Below are 14,752 nucleotides of genomic sequence, written 5' to 3' on the forward strand. Positions count from 1 at the left end.
GGTCTTGTTTCGTAGGTCCCAAGATGGCTTTACTCGCTTGGATGTTTTCTCATCCCTCTGATAACTAGATGCTAAGCTGAGCCCCTCTCTCTCTGTGTCATCTTCGGGCCTTTCCACATGCTCTCATCAGGATAGTTGGATTTCTTACATGGCAGCTCAGGACTCCAAGAGACCTGAGTGGAAACAGCAAGGCTTCTTACAACCTAGCTTTAGAAGTCTGAATCATTTCCTCCCTGTACATATATTAGGGCATTAATATTTGTAATGTATTACAGATTTTAATATATTAAATAAATTAAAATAAAAATTTGTAATGCATTACATAATAGGTATATTTGTTTTGTGAAATTTCACTTAGAGTACATTCTAAATTGAAAATAGATAAAGCACCTATAGTAGCATTATTTAATGATATTAACTAAATACATAACTTTTTTAAAATTTAGAACTTTAATTGGTTGCATGAAAAACATAAAGGGTATATAATAAGAGCAGTGGTTCCCATATATGCTGTTATCATTAACTACAAACTGACTTACTGTTTGCATTATAGAGTATAATTGTAATTAAATAATGTAATTGTATAATGTTGACTTTAGAGGCCTAGAATGCCCCAGTTTGTGTGTGAATCACATTTTATATGACAGCTATAGTATAAAGTTCAGTGACTAGAGTGATTTACGTCTGTGATCTGGATACCAAGTAGAGTGCCTCAGTACTTTTATATCTTGCTTTTACAGTATTTTGAAAGGAGAAAAACTAATTGTACCTCTGTTTTGGAGGCAGATCTTTCGTGGTAGGTCAGTGAAGTAAGCCTGACCTGAAATTTTTGATTATGGTAGGAGAGGGAGCCCAGTAACACACTATTGCGTGTTACGCCTGGCTTGGCTTTCATGTAGGTGTATATATATTTATATTTTGTTTTCCTTTTAGTGATTCTGTGTTTTTGTGATGACTATTACTATACTGTTTTGTCACTCTATGTGTGTTACTAGATGCTTTCTTAATTTATATTTAATAAAATGCTAGCTACCTTTGTTAAGTGCCTGTGATATATACTGGGCATAGTGTTGGATGGAAATAATGCATATGTTGCCTTTAATCCTCATAAAAATCTAAAAGATAAGTGCTACCATCTCTGACAGATGAGAATGCTGAGGCACAGCATAGTTAAGTAATTTGTTTTATGTCGGTTGGTGGCAGGAGCAGCTGGAAATTAAGTATGTCTAATTACAAAGCCTGAGTTATTTCCAACGTATTATAGTATGTTTAGAATTTCTTAATACGCAGCCGTCTTAAACTACATCATTTTCAACATTCTCTTCTTTGTTTTTTTTGGTCTCAATATGTTAGAGCAACCTGCCTATAATTTGAACTTCCTCATAATATGTTCAGGCAGAAACATTTTTTGCATTACTGTACAAAACATAGGACGTTTTTGCTTTATGAGTCATTATACTAAATTTTTCCCCTTCTTAAACAAAGCAGAAATGTAGAATCATAAAATACTAGCAAAGAAAGGTTCATCAGAGATCAGTTAGCATAAGCCCCTGATTTTACAAGTACAAGCAACAGAAGCTCCATAGCACTCCCTCAGTTCAGCAGTTCACAGGTCCTTATGTTCTAAGTTACTGGAACTGCACAGGTCTTTCATATCTTAGGGTTCTTAACACAGCGATTTTTACAGTTAAGTCCATAAGGACCTTTCACCCTTTAACAGTTGCCCTCAGTATGGATGAGCAGACAACCCTAGAGGAGGAGTCAGGTATTTTAAACATCTGCCTCATGCCTGTCAGATCTCAGCCATCCCTTAATTAGAAGAAGGGGTTTTTCCTCTTTGCCTTCCAACTTTCTGGAACCCATTTCTATGTCATTCCTTCCCCTATTATATAACTATCTACTGGAGAAGATTTGGTGCAGAAGAGCTAGAAGCAGTGCTCCTTGTATGTGCCAGTTATAAGTTAGGAACTATCTGTTACTAGCTAAATACAATGAAACATTTGTGGTCCAAAGAATTCTCATATATATATATATATATATATATATTTTTTTTTTTCCCTAAAGTGTGGTATAAGAGCTTTTAATTGGAAATTTGGGGACTTGGTTAGGACTTTTCCTACTTCTGCCACTTAGTCTCTGTCCCTGAGAAAATCTTAAATGCTCTGGGCCTTGACCTTTCTTCTCTATAAAAAAATGAGGAGAGTAGGTGAAATCTTTAATTTGTTTCTGTGAAAAAACTGATTTTGTGGAAACTTTTCTGGCAACTGCCCCACTTCAACACTATCTTATTGATTGTTGTCATACCTCTGCTATTTTTTTGTTTATTTCTGGAGTCTTATAAAAGCATTTACTTTCTTAAATTACGTCACAATTTCTCTAATTTGTCCTCTGCTTCTTTCTTATATGATTCAACAAACATTTACTGCCTGCTATGTGCTTGGCACTGTGTAGGGGAATGCAGAGAGGAAAGCTGCTTATATTTCTTGACTTCAGGAATTTATAATTTAATTGGAAAGATTATTAGCTGCAATGTAAGAGACACTTTGTATTATTACGCATCTTGTTTCTTTTTCTGAATGTTGCTTTTTTTTTTTTTATCTTCTGTGACTGCTGACCCTTCAGATGATTATCAGTACTTTGCTTTTATTTACATTAACTCTTTTCTTCTTTTGCCCTCTGGAAACTTCATTCATCTTGAGCATCTTATGTGCAAAACACTATTCTAGATTCTATACAAGACAAAGATGTGTTAGATATAAAAACTGCAGAAGAATTCTTAATCTCAGGAAACAAACTGAGGGTTGCTGGAGTGGTGGGGGGTGGGAGGGATGGGGTGGCTGGGTGATGGACATTGGGGAGGGTATGTGCTATGGTGAGCGCTGTGAATTGTGTAAGACTGATGAATCACAGACCTGAACCTGTGAAACAAATAATACATTATATGTTAAAAAAAAGAAGAAGGTAGTAGGAAGGGAAAAATGAAGGGGGGGAAATTGGAGGGGGAGACGAACCATGAAAGACTATAGACTCTGAGAAACAAACTAGGGTTCTAGAGAGGAGTGGGGGGTGAGGGGATGGGTTAGCCTGGTGATGGGTATTAAAGAGGGCACATACTGCATGGAGCACTGGGTGTTATACGCAAACAATGAATCATGGAACGCTACATCAAAAACTAATGATGTAATGTATGGTGATTAACATAACATAAAATAAAATTAAAAAAAAAAAACAACAACCAAAAAAACCCCCCAAAAACTGCAGAAGAGTTTATATTCCAGCAGGGCAGGTAGAACAGGTACACAAAGAAGCAGAATTCAAATCATAAGAGAGGGAGGAGGAGGCAGTGGGGTCATTTCTAGTTGTAGGGATCAAGGAATCCTTAATGAAAAGCTGAATTTCAGCTGGATCTTGCAGGATGTGTAGGATTTTGGTCGGCAAGAGTTGGGATGGGCAAAGGCATTCTAAATAAATGGAGTAAGACTCAAGTAGTAATAAATCAAACAATCTGGATTCTTGTGTACATATACATATGGTTGAATAGTAGAAGAAATGATTAAAGTATGAGTCTTCACTATACAGATTCTTGAATGGCATACTGTGGGAAGTTTCTTTTCATACATAGGGTGAATTTGTTCATTTGTTTAAAGTAGAGAGTGACATGATAAACTATGTTTTCAAGGAATATTTTTTTGTCACTGCTGAGTGGATTGGTGGAGAGGAGAGAAACTAAGTAGGAAGATCACTTCTTTCAAAAGATAATCAGTTATGGTGATAGCTGTGGAAAGGGAAAGGAAGATGGACGTATTTCAGTAGACTGAACTAAGCAAGTGATTTAATGTTAGGGGAAAAACTAAAGAGGGAAGTGTAAAGGTTTTAAGAATTTTGAATTTGGATGTCAGGGGCTGTTGTGCCATTAACCTAAACAGGGAATTAAAAGGAGAGCTTGAACCTTATTTATATAAGAAAGATGATAATTTTGGTGTTAAATAGTTCTTTTCTTTTTTTCTTTTTAGATTTTATTTATGTATTTGACAGAGAGAGAGAGTGAGAGAGGGAACACAAGCAGGGGGAGTGGGAGAGGGAGAAGCAGGCCTCCTGCTGAGCAGGGAACCTGATGCAGGGCTGGAGCCCAGGACCATGGGACCACGACCCGAGCCGAAGGCAGACGCCCAACGACTGAGCCAACCAGGCGCCCCAAATATTTCCTTTCTTTTTAAAATTTTTTTGTTTTTTTAAGTAATCTCTATACCCAGTATGGGGCTTGAACTCAAAACCTCAAGATCAAGAGTTGCAGTCTCTGCTGACTGAGCCAGCCAGGTGCCCCAGGATGTTAAATGTCTCTTATGGAGATGACGTGGTGAAGCTTGGCCAAGAGGTTGGGTTGAGATATTACTTTGGGGATTCATTTGCCTAATGGTTACAGTTTAAATCCTAGGAATGCATTTTTAGACAAGTATAGAGAAAGAAGAAAGTACACCTAAGATAAAATCATTAGAGAATGTGCAGGTTTTGATGATAGGATAATGAGTTATGGAGTAGTTCGGATAGTGCAGTTCCACTGACCTTAGGGAGAAGTTTTGAGTAAGAGACTAGTAATGTCTCTTGCAGTGAGGACCAATAAAAAAAGGCTGATAAGTGAAATATGTCAATTAGAGAAAGACAATTATCATATGATATCACTCATGTGGAGTTTAAGAAACAAAACAAAGTATCATAGGGGAAGAGAGGAAAAAATAAAACAAGATGAAACCAGAGAGGGAGACAAACCATGAGACTCAGTCATAGGGAACAAACTGAGGGTTGCTGGAGGGGAGGTGGATAGGGGAATGGGGTGATTGGGTGATGGACATTAAGGAGGGCATGTGATGTAATGAGCACTGGGTATTATAATAAGACTGATGAATTGCTGAACTCTACTTCTGAAACCAGTAATAACATTATATGTTGGTTAATTGAGTTAAAAAAATGGAAAAAAAAATAAATGAGTGTTGACAAACTAGCCTTAAAGCAAGTCTCTTTATTTTTTTTTAAGATTTTATTTATTTATTTGAGAGAGAGAATGAGAGAGAGAGAGAGCATGAGTGGGGGGAGGGTCAGAGGGAGAAGCAGACTCCCCACGGAGCAGGGAGCCCGATGTGGGACTCGATCCCAGGACTCCAGGGTCATGACCTGAGCCGAAGGCAGTTGCTCAACCAACTGAGCCACCCAGGCACCCAAAGCAAGTCTCTTTAAAAACAAGTGTTCCAAACACTACTTCTATGTCATATAGAATGGTTCAGTGATTTGTTGATGAGATAATTGAATATTTTCAATAAATATTTCTGTACAAGAAAAATAAAATCTTTAAAAAAAAGACTGAGACGGCATCATTCCTTTTTACTGTATCTTTAATCTTTTCCTTTCCATTTTTGTAATGTTACTTTCCTTCTTCCTCCCCACTTCAGTTCTGTATTATTTCTAATTTTCTCCTGTTTCCTGCTTGTTTTCAGATCTATTTCTAGCTATGCTTCTATCTGGGGAGGGTGATCAGGAAGATCAGTGTTGTTGTTCAGACTAACTGATTTCATAGACTGCGTTATTACAGTGTGAATCATGGCACATACCCAAAGCAGGCAAAACTGTGATAGCATGAAGCCTATTTGAGGTTTGTTCTACAAGAATATATTGTGGCTGAAAGCTTCAGCAGGAAATTCTACCAACACTTCTTAAGAAGTAAGTGTGGATTTTTATGACACTTCTTTATTTTTTTATTTTTATTTTTTTATGTAAGCTCTACGCCCAACGTGGGGCTTGAACTCATGACCCTGAAATCAAGAGTTGCTCTACTGACTGAGCCAGCCAGGCCCCCGTGGCACTTCTTAAAAAAAATTTTTTTAGGGACGCCTGGGTGGCTCAGTCGGTTAAGTGGCTGCCTTCGGCCCAGGTCATGATCCCAGGGTCCTGGGATCAAGTCCCACATCGGGCTCCTTGCTCAGCAGGGAACCTGCTTCTCCCTCTCTCTCCCTCTGTGCTCTCTCTGTCAAATAAATAAAATGTTTAAAAAAATTTTTTTTTAAAATGAACCTATATAAAGATCCTTTTTTAAACAAAAATCTTTGGTTTAATGAGTCATGGTATAGTATGGGATTTCTGTCTTTTCTTTAAAATCTATTAAATCTAACAAATAGTGCATGTATATATACATATTCAGAATACATGTATAACTGTATCATTTTTTCTCCTTTCATTCTTCTTTTTGTTAACTATAGCATGATCTTGACATAACGTATATAAAGTGAGGTAGAAATGCACTTGAACAATTGTAATGAAGGGAGGACTTTGTAAAAAGGAAGAGTATTTTCATGTATGTGTGTATATTAGGTTATATATTCATTGTTTTATTTTGAAGTGCTTTTTTCTTATCTCTTCTGATAGATCTTAAGTGATTCTAAATCTTTAAAAAAAGTACTTGTCTGAACATAATTATCAGTTTTTCTTTCAGGAAAGAGATGTAGGCTAACAATTATATAAGTAATAAATATGAGTCCCTTTCTGTTGTAGAAATTATAATTAATAATAATAATAAATATAAATTAATTTAGAAGTAAAGGAAATAAAAATCAAGAGTTCCTTTTATTCCTTCTACAGTAGTAGTAAACCCTGTTAGGTGTTTTGTGTTCTTCCTTCCAGAGTTTTTCCTATGCATGTACATATATACATAAATATATGTACACACAGAAGAAGATATGTAGCCTATTTTTGAAAACCTAAATATGCTATATATATTTTTCTATAACTTGCTCATTTTACTTAACAGTGTGTCTTGGAGCTCTATCCATTACATAGAGTGAAATTTATACACACATGTACACAAACTGTGTTTGTCTGTGTTATATATGTATGTATAGTTGACACACAATGCCACATTAGCCTCATTCACACAAACTGTATTTCTTATTTATTTATTTGACTATGGTTGACACACAATGGCACATCGGCTTCAGGTATACCAAATAGTGATTTGACAGTTTATACATATGCTATGCTCACCACAAGTACAGCCACCATCTGTCCCGTAAATATGGAAGGCTTCATGAATTTGCATACCTTTCTTACTCAAGGGCCATGCTAATCTTCTCTGTATGGTTTCAATTCCAATTTTCGTACATATGCTGCTGAAGTAAGCCCTGTATTTCTTTTTTTAATTAAGTTTTGCCTTTATAAATTTATATATATAACTCTTGGTAATCTCTTAATTTTAGAAGAGTTTTAAATTTACAGAAAAATTAGAGTGTCCATGTGTTCTGTACTTAATTTCTCTTACTGAAATTTTACATTTGTATTATACGTTTGTCACAATTAATGAGTCAATATTGATACATTATCATTATTAACTAAAGCCATACTTTATTCAGGTTTCCTTAGTTTTTACCCAGTGTCATTTTTCTGTTCAAGGAATCCCACCCAGGATACTACATTACATTTATTTATTTATTTTTAAGATTTTCATTTATTTGACAGAGAGACACAGCAAGAGAGGGAACACAAGCAGGGGGAGTGGGAGAGGGAGAAGCAGGCTTCCTGCCGAACAGGGAGCCCAATGCGGGGCTCGATCCCAGGACCCTCAGATCATGACCTGAGCTGAAGGCAGACGCTTAACGACTGAGCCACCCGGGTGCCCCCACTACATTACATTTAGTCATCATGTCTATATAGGCTTTTCTTGGCTATGGCAGTTTCTCAGACTTTTCTTGCTTTTGATTACCTTGATGGTTTGAGGAGTACTGGTCAAGCATTTTGTAAAATGTCCCTCAATTGGGATTTGTCTTATGTTTTTCTTATTAGAATGGGTTATCGGTTTTTGAGAGGAAGGCTATGACTTTGTAAATTTTAAAAATAAAATTTAATTTAAAAAATCAAGGGGTGCTTGGGTGGCTCAGATGGTTATTGGTCCAACTCTTGGTTTCAGCTCAGGTCATGATCTCATGGGTCTTGGGATCTATCCCCCCCCCCCCCCGCCCCCCTCAGCGGGGAGTCTGCTTGAAGATTCTCTTCCTCTGCCCCTCCCCCCACTTACGTGCATGCACTCTCTCCTCTCTCTCTCTCTCTCTCTCTCTCAAATAAAATAAATCTTTAAAAAAAATCAAGTAGTACTGAAAGGTTTTTGTTTTTTGTTTTTTAAAGATTTTACTTATTTGTCAGAGAGAGAGCACAAGCAGGGGGAATGGAAGACAGAGAAGCAGGCCTCCTGCTGAGCAAGGAGACCGATGCAGTTCTCGATGCCAGGACCCAGGGATCATGACCTGAGCCAAAGGCAGACGCTTAACTGACTGAGCCACCCAGGCATCCCAGTACTGAAAGGTTTATAATGAGAATTGGCCCTAACTCTTTCCAGTCCCTGCCCTGGCCCCCAGCTGTTAACTCTTTTAGTTCTCATCTTTTAATTCCAGATTTTTAAATAAAGTGCCCATACTGCCTTTTAATTTTTTATTGGTCAGTTTTAGACATATATTGCATTCTTGTTAAGATTAATAAGGATTTAGCACTTTTATAACCTAGCTTCTTTCCTATCCAGTAATTCCATAAAACTTAGTTGAAACATAATAATCAGTGTTAATTATGACTTTGCAAATACTGTTGAGTGCAGATCAGAGATCCTTTTCTGTATGGCCTTCTGGGTTTTCATAATACTTAAAAATTGGCTCTCTTTACACACAGATGGTCCCCAACTTACAATGACTTGTAATTTTTTGACTTGATTATAGTGCGAAAGTGATGCAATTCAGTAGAAACCGTACTTTTGATTTTTTTTTTTAAGATTTTTTATTTATTTATTAGAGAGAGACAGTGAGAGAGGGAACACAAGCAGGGGGAGTGGGAGAGGGAGAAAGCAGGCCTCCCACTGAGCAGGGAGCCCAGTGCATGGCTCAGTCTCAGGACGTTGGGATCATGACCTGAGCCGAAGACAGACGCTTCACAACTGAGCCACACAGGTGCCCCTGTACTTTTGAATTTTGAACTGTATTTTCTGAATTGGCAATATGTGGTAGGATATTCTCTGGTGATGCTGGGTGGGGCAGTGAGCCATAATGCCAGTCAATCATGGGATCACAAGGGTCAACAGTCCATACATTTAAAACCATTCTGTCCCCATACAGCCGTTCTTTTTCTTATTTTTAGTACGATATTCAATAAATTACTTGAGATATTCAACACTTTACTATAAAATAGACTTTGTGTTGGATGATTTTGTCCAACTGTAGGCTAATGTACGTGCTCTGAGCACATTTGGTGAGTTAGGTGTATTAAATGCATTTTTGACTTAATGATACTTTCAGTTTACAACGAATGGATTTATTGAGATGAAATCCCCTTGTAAGTCAAGGAAGCTCTGTTTATATCTATTGCGTCTTCATTTTCTGTCCTGTTCTCTGTGTTGTGGGATAAGAGATAATATAGCAATTCCTCTTTATTCCTGGAGGTACTTTCTGCAGTGTTCTGTTGCTGTCCTTCAGTCTGAACTGGCTACCCTTTAAGCCAGCTGCACAGCTTCCGTACTGGTAGTTCCTTGTGTGTCCGCCTGTGCTGGGTCTCCTGCTTCCTTGGTTTCATGCCTTCTTCCTTCTTTGTTTACTCCTTAGAATTTTCTTGAGCATATCCTAAGAGGGGATGCATGTATGATAAAAATATTTGAATTTTTGCTTGTCTGATCATGTCTTCCCTCATACTTGATTGATAGTTTGGCAGATTAAAGAATTCTAAAAATTATTTTCATTCAGCATTCTGAAGGCACTTGTTTGTTGTATTGCTTTCTAGCATCTACTGTCATGTTGAAGAGTTCCACGCTATTACTTGATCTTTTATATGTGATCTAGTTTTGTTTTGTTTTGTTTTTTTAATTCCTTTGGAGACTTTTGGGATCTTTTCTTTATCTCTAGTGTACTGAAATTTCATGATGGTGTGCCTGGTGTGTGTGTGGGAAGGGGGGCTACCACTGTGAATTCCATTCTTTGTACTCATTCCTTGATGGAATCTTAATTTTGGTGACTGATCTTTTCTGAGAAAATTTCATTTATTTATTTATTTTGGTATTTTTCTTCCCTATAAAATTTTATTTTCCTTTTCTGAAATTTCAGTTAATTTGATATTGAATCTTCCGAATCCTTTGGGAATTTGGTCCTTTAGGCCCCCCTATTTTCTGCTATTTTCCACTTTTTTGTCTTGTTGCTCCCTTTTTGGAAGATCATCTCAACTTATCTTCCAACTTTTTGAGTTAAAGCTTTGCTATTGTATTTTTAAATTCTAAAAGTTCGTTTTTTTTTTAATTTCCCGATTCAATTCAGTTTAAGCATTTCAGGTTGTTTTTAGCTCCACCCTTTGCCTTGCCTGGAGTACCTGAGGTTCAAGCCTGTTCATTTTCTCCTGAAAACAAAGAGTGGAAGTTTGCCTTAAGGAGTGAGATTGAATGATTACTTGACTCTTTGCGACAAGAGTGGGAAGACTGGGAAGTCCAACTATTTTTTATGTAAACTTTTAAATGATTTCCCTTATTTTAAGACTCCTGTGTGTGGTGTGTATACACAGATGTATATACCTAAATATATGTGTATGAGTTTCCATATATTTATACAGATTCATATATACATATGATACATGGGATCATTTTATAGATTTACATTTATGTATGTTAAATTGCCTTTTTCTTCTAACATTTCATGAACATTATCCCTGTCTCATGATATTAACTATTATTCAAACATGATTTTTTTTTTTTTTTTTTTTTGACAGAGAGAGACACAGCGAGAGAGGGAACACAAGCAGGGGGAGTGGGAGAGGGAGAAGCAGGCTTCCCGCCGAGCAGGGAGCCGGATGTGGGGCTCTGTCCCAGGACCCTGGGATCATGACCTGAGCCGAAGGCAGACGCTCAATGACTGAGCCACCCAGGCGCCCCTCAAACATGATTTTTTTTAAAGATTTTATTTATTTATTTGAGAGAAAGAGAGCACATGAGAGGGGGGAGGGTCTGAGGGAGAAGCAGACTCCCTGCCGAGCAGGGAGCTCGATGCAGGACTCAATCCTGGGACTCCAGGATCATGACCTGAGCCGAAGGCAGTCCCCCAACCAACTGAGCCACCCAGGCGCCCTCAAACATGATTTTTTAATGGCTTCGTATTTTCCCATTGATGAATATACCCAAATTTATTTAATCAGTCTCCATTTGTTAAACATTTAAGTTATTTACAGTTTTTCATAATTATAAATAATGAGATGAGGACTCCTGGACATGTATATGGCTTGTTATTTCCTTTTTATTAAATCCTAGCAGTGGAATTCTGGGATCATAGGAATGATTGGGCTTTTTTTGTTTTGTTTTATTTTTGTTTTTTGGGTGGGGGGAAGAGGGAGAGGGAGAGAGAGAATTTCAAGCAGGCTCCACGCCCAGAATGGAGCCTGTCGCAGGGCTCCATCTCTTGACCCTGAGATCATAATCTAAGCCAAAATCAAAAGTCTGACGCTTAAACTACTGAGCCACCCAGGAATGATCAGTTTTGTTTTTTTGTTTTTTTTGTTTTTTTTAAGATTTAATTTATTTATTTGACAGAGAGAGACACAGCAAGAGAGGGAACACAAGCAGGGGGAGTGGGAGAGGGAGAAGCAGGCTTCCCTCGGAGCAGGGAGCCCGATGTGGGGCTTGATCCCAGGACCCTGGGATCATGACCTGAGCCGAAGGCAGACGCTTAACGACTGAGCCCCCCAGGTGCCCCAGGAATGATAAGTTTTAATGCTTTCTATCATATTGTTAAATTCCAGTAAGACTTCTTAGTTTATACTTATTTATCATTCTGTAGAAGTGCTTATTTTACTTAACTTTTGCCATTACTCTTAAGAAAAATGGTCAATTTGATAGATGAAAATGGTTTTATAGTGTTTTAATTTGTGTTTTTTTTTAAGACTGATAAGGTTGAACTTTTTTTTAGTATTTGACATTAACATTCTTTGGAATTTGTTTTATGTCCTTTGCACCTTTTTCTATTTTTTTAAAAAGATTTATTTATTTACTTAGAGCACATGAATGCGTGTGCTCCCAGGGGTTGGGGGGGAGGGGCAGAGTGGGAGAGGGAGAGAAAAAGCCCAAACAGGCTCCCCGCTGAGCAGGGCTCCATCTCAAGACTTTGAGACCATGACCTGAGCCAAAATCTTAAGAGTCTGTTGCTTAACCAACTGAGTCACTCAGGCACCCCTGTACTGTTATTTTCTTTTTCTATTTTTTCTTTTTTTATTTTTTTTAAAAAAATTATGTTGTAAGAATTCTTCCTATAAAAAGAGATCTATATAAAAAAATTACTCCATGGTCTTTTAAGGAAAATTATTTGTTTTTGTTGGGACACATAGAAAAATTGTGGATCCCTAATATTTTTGGAGGAGTAGCTTCATTAAATCTTAGGATTTTTTTTGTCAAAAACAACCAGGCCAGTTAGAAAAGGGAAATAAATTTGAGGAACTACTCCTGGAAGGCTGTAAGGATTAAGAATTTCCTTCCTTGCTGTGGTATGACTAGGAAAAGAAGGAAGAATTAACAAAGATCAACATAGAGCACCTAAGAGGAAAGAAAGTTACAATGTACTGTAGAAAATAATGCAATAATTTCTTACTATATTGCAGGACCTGTTTCATGAATCTAACAAGCACTTACTGAGTTAGAGCCTTCTCTGCCATTAAGGAACATACACTATACACTGGTGGGGGGAGGAATGATTATAAAGAGAAAGATACACTTTTTTTTTTAAAGATTCTATTTATTTATTTGACAGAGACACAGTGAGAGAGGGAACACAAGCAGGGGGACTGGGAGAGGGAGAGGCAGGCTTTCCGCGGAGCAGGGAGCCCGATACGGGGCTCGATGCCAGGACCCTGGGATCATGACCTGAGCCGAAGGCAGACGCTTAACGACTGAGCCACCCAGGCGCCCCAAGAGAAAGATACATTTATACCAGAAAGAATACAGTGTGAAATTTGCTGTAATAAGGCTAGAGAGAACCTGCCTACTGTATTATACAGGATAGTTTTAATGGACTTGGTCTGAGTTTTTAGCACAGAACAGATGAGAATGAGCCTATTGGTGACCGCCAGAAGTTATAGCTGTCACCTCTCATATGTGGAATAATAAATGACACCTGAGACAATAAAAATTAAATGATACTCAAATACTATAGTTTTGAACAGGTGAATTTTGTTTTGCTTTTGAGTTCAATATGAGTATGATAATGAGTTTAAATATTTGTCATAATGAAAAGACTATATTTCTTAGATTTTTGTAAACAGGGAAGTATGTAATACATTTTTGAAAATTATTAGAATAACTAAAAAGTGCCAATCTTCTCTTATCTAGAAACAATGAATTCTTAAGATTCCAGATAAATGGATTTTTGTTGTATTATAAATCTCTTAAGGGGTGCCTGGGTGGCTCAGTCGGTTAAGCAAGTCTGTCTCTTGATTTCAGCTCAAGTCATGATGTCAGGGTTGTGAGATCTGGCCCCCATCAGACTCCATGCTGGGTGTGGAGCCTGCTTAAGATTTTCCCTCTCCCTCTTTCTACCCTCTCTTATTCTCCCCCTCACTCCTCTCTAAGAAAATTAAAAATTAAAAATATCTCCTAAAAGGATTCTCTAACAATGCTTTTTATAAGTTTGACTTTCTCCTTACTGAAGTGATTCATCTAATATTTGTGTATGTGCTTTCATCTCTATATTACTATAATGACTTTAATACAGGTGAAGACTAGTAAATTTTATTATACCCAGATGAAAACAATAATTTTGTTATTTAAGAGCTGGTTTTCCATAGTGGTACCAACAGTAAGACTCAAATGATATCGTTGATTTCATTTTAAGACTCTTTAGTACAGCACTATTACTCATTTTCACCTCTTGCGTATAAGTGCTCAATAGAAATATACTGTGTGCATGAAATCTGAAATATATTGCTAAATCAGTAAATTGAATATATGTTTGAAAATCCCATTTATATCTTATTTGAAATTATTTTAATCAATTTTATTTTTTATATCACAACTTTTACATATAGTGTAAGTCTTCAGCACATGTGTATTTTTCCACACGTGTAATTTGTAGTTTGTTCTGATTTCATAATGACTTAATCATTTATTCCTTCATTCTTATATTCCTTCTGCTTCTGTAGGTTCAAACTCTATCATGGGTCCGTTTCTATCTGTCTTTCCTCTCTCCCCTCGCCCCCTTTTTATTTTTATCTTTTTTTATTTATTTTCATTTTTCATTTTTTTTTAAGATTTTATTTATTTGAGAGAGAGAGTGAGAGAAAGAGTACGAGCAGGGGGGGAGGGAGAGGGAGAAGTAGACTCCCCTGCTGAGCAGGGAGCCCCACATGGGGCTAGATCCCAGGACCTGGGCTGAACGCAGACCCTTAACCAACTGAGCCATCCAGGCACCACCCCCCTTTATTTTTAAATAAAACTTGTAGTCCCTATATTAAGTTGGACTTTTCAAAACTGATAATTTCTTGTTCTTATGGTAGAATAATTTTTACTTTTATCCCAATAATTAGCTAAAAATTCCTTCTAAACCTTAGACCACGAAGCGTAAAACCATACAAATTCTTGGTCGTGAAATGATTTTTTAAAGAATGACCGTTTTTTAAAGAACAATATTTTACAGTAAACATGATGCCAGGGAGCTGTTTTCCTTGTGAAAACATGTAGAAGTGGCTTTTATGAATATGAATGCATTATAATATA

General features: G+C 37.1%; 1 protein-coding gene and 1 pseudogene across 1 annotated transcript in view; one reads left to right on the top strand and one right to left on the bottom strand.

Annotated features, from left to right (window-relative positions):
* The window catches only part of RSBN1L (round spermatid basic protein 1 like), a 66,894-nt gene that overhangs the window by 15,822 nt on the left and 36,320 nt on the right, over positions 1-14,752 (top strand). The window lies entirely within an intron of this gene.
* LOC114222454 (U6 spliceosomal RNA) lies at positions 7,055-7,152 on the bottom strand (annotated as a pseudogene).

The sequence above is a fragment of the Eumetopias jubatus genome, unplaced genomic scaffold (assembly GCF_037043125.1).
Source record: "Eumetopias jubatus isolate StellerSeaLion01/CBP00866 unplaced genomic scaffold, mEumJub1_p1.0 scaffold_14, whole genome shotgun sequence".
NCBI classification, from domain to species: domain Eukaryota; kingdom Metazoa; phylum Chordata; class Mammalia; order Carnivora; family Otariidae; genus Eumetopias; species Eumetopias jubatus.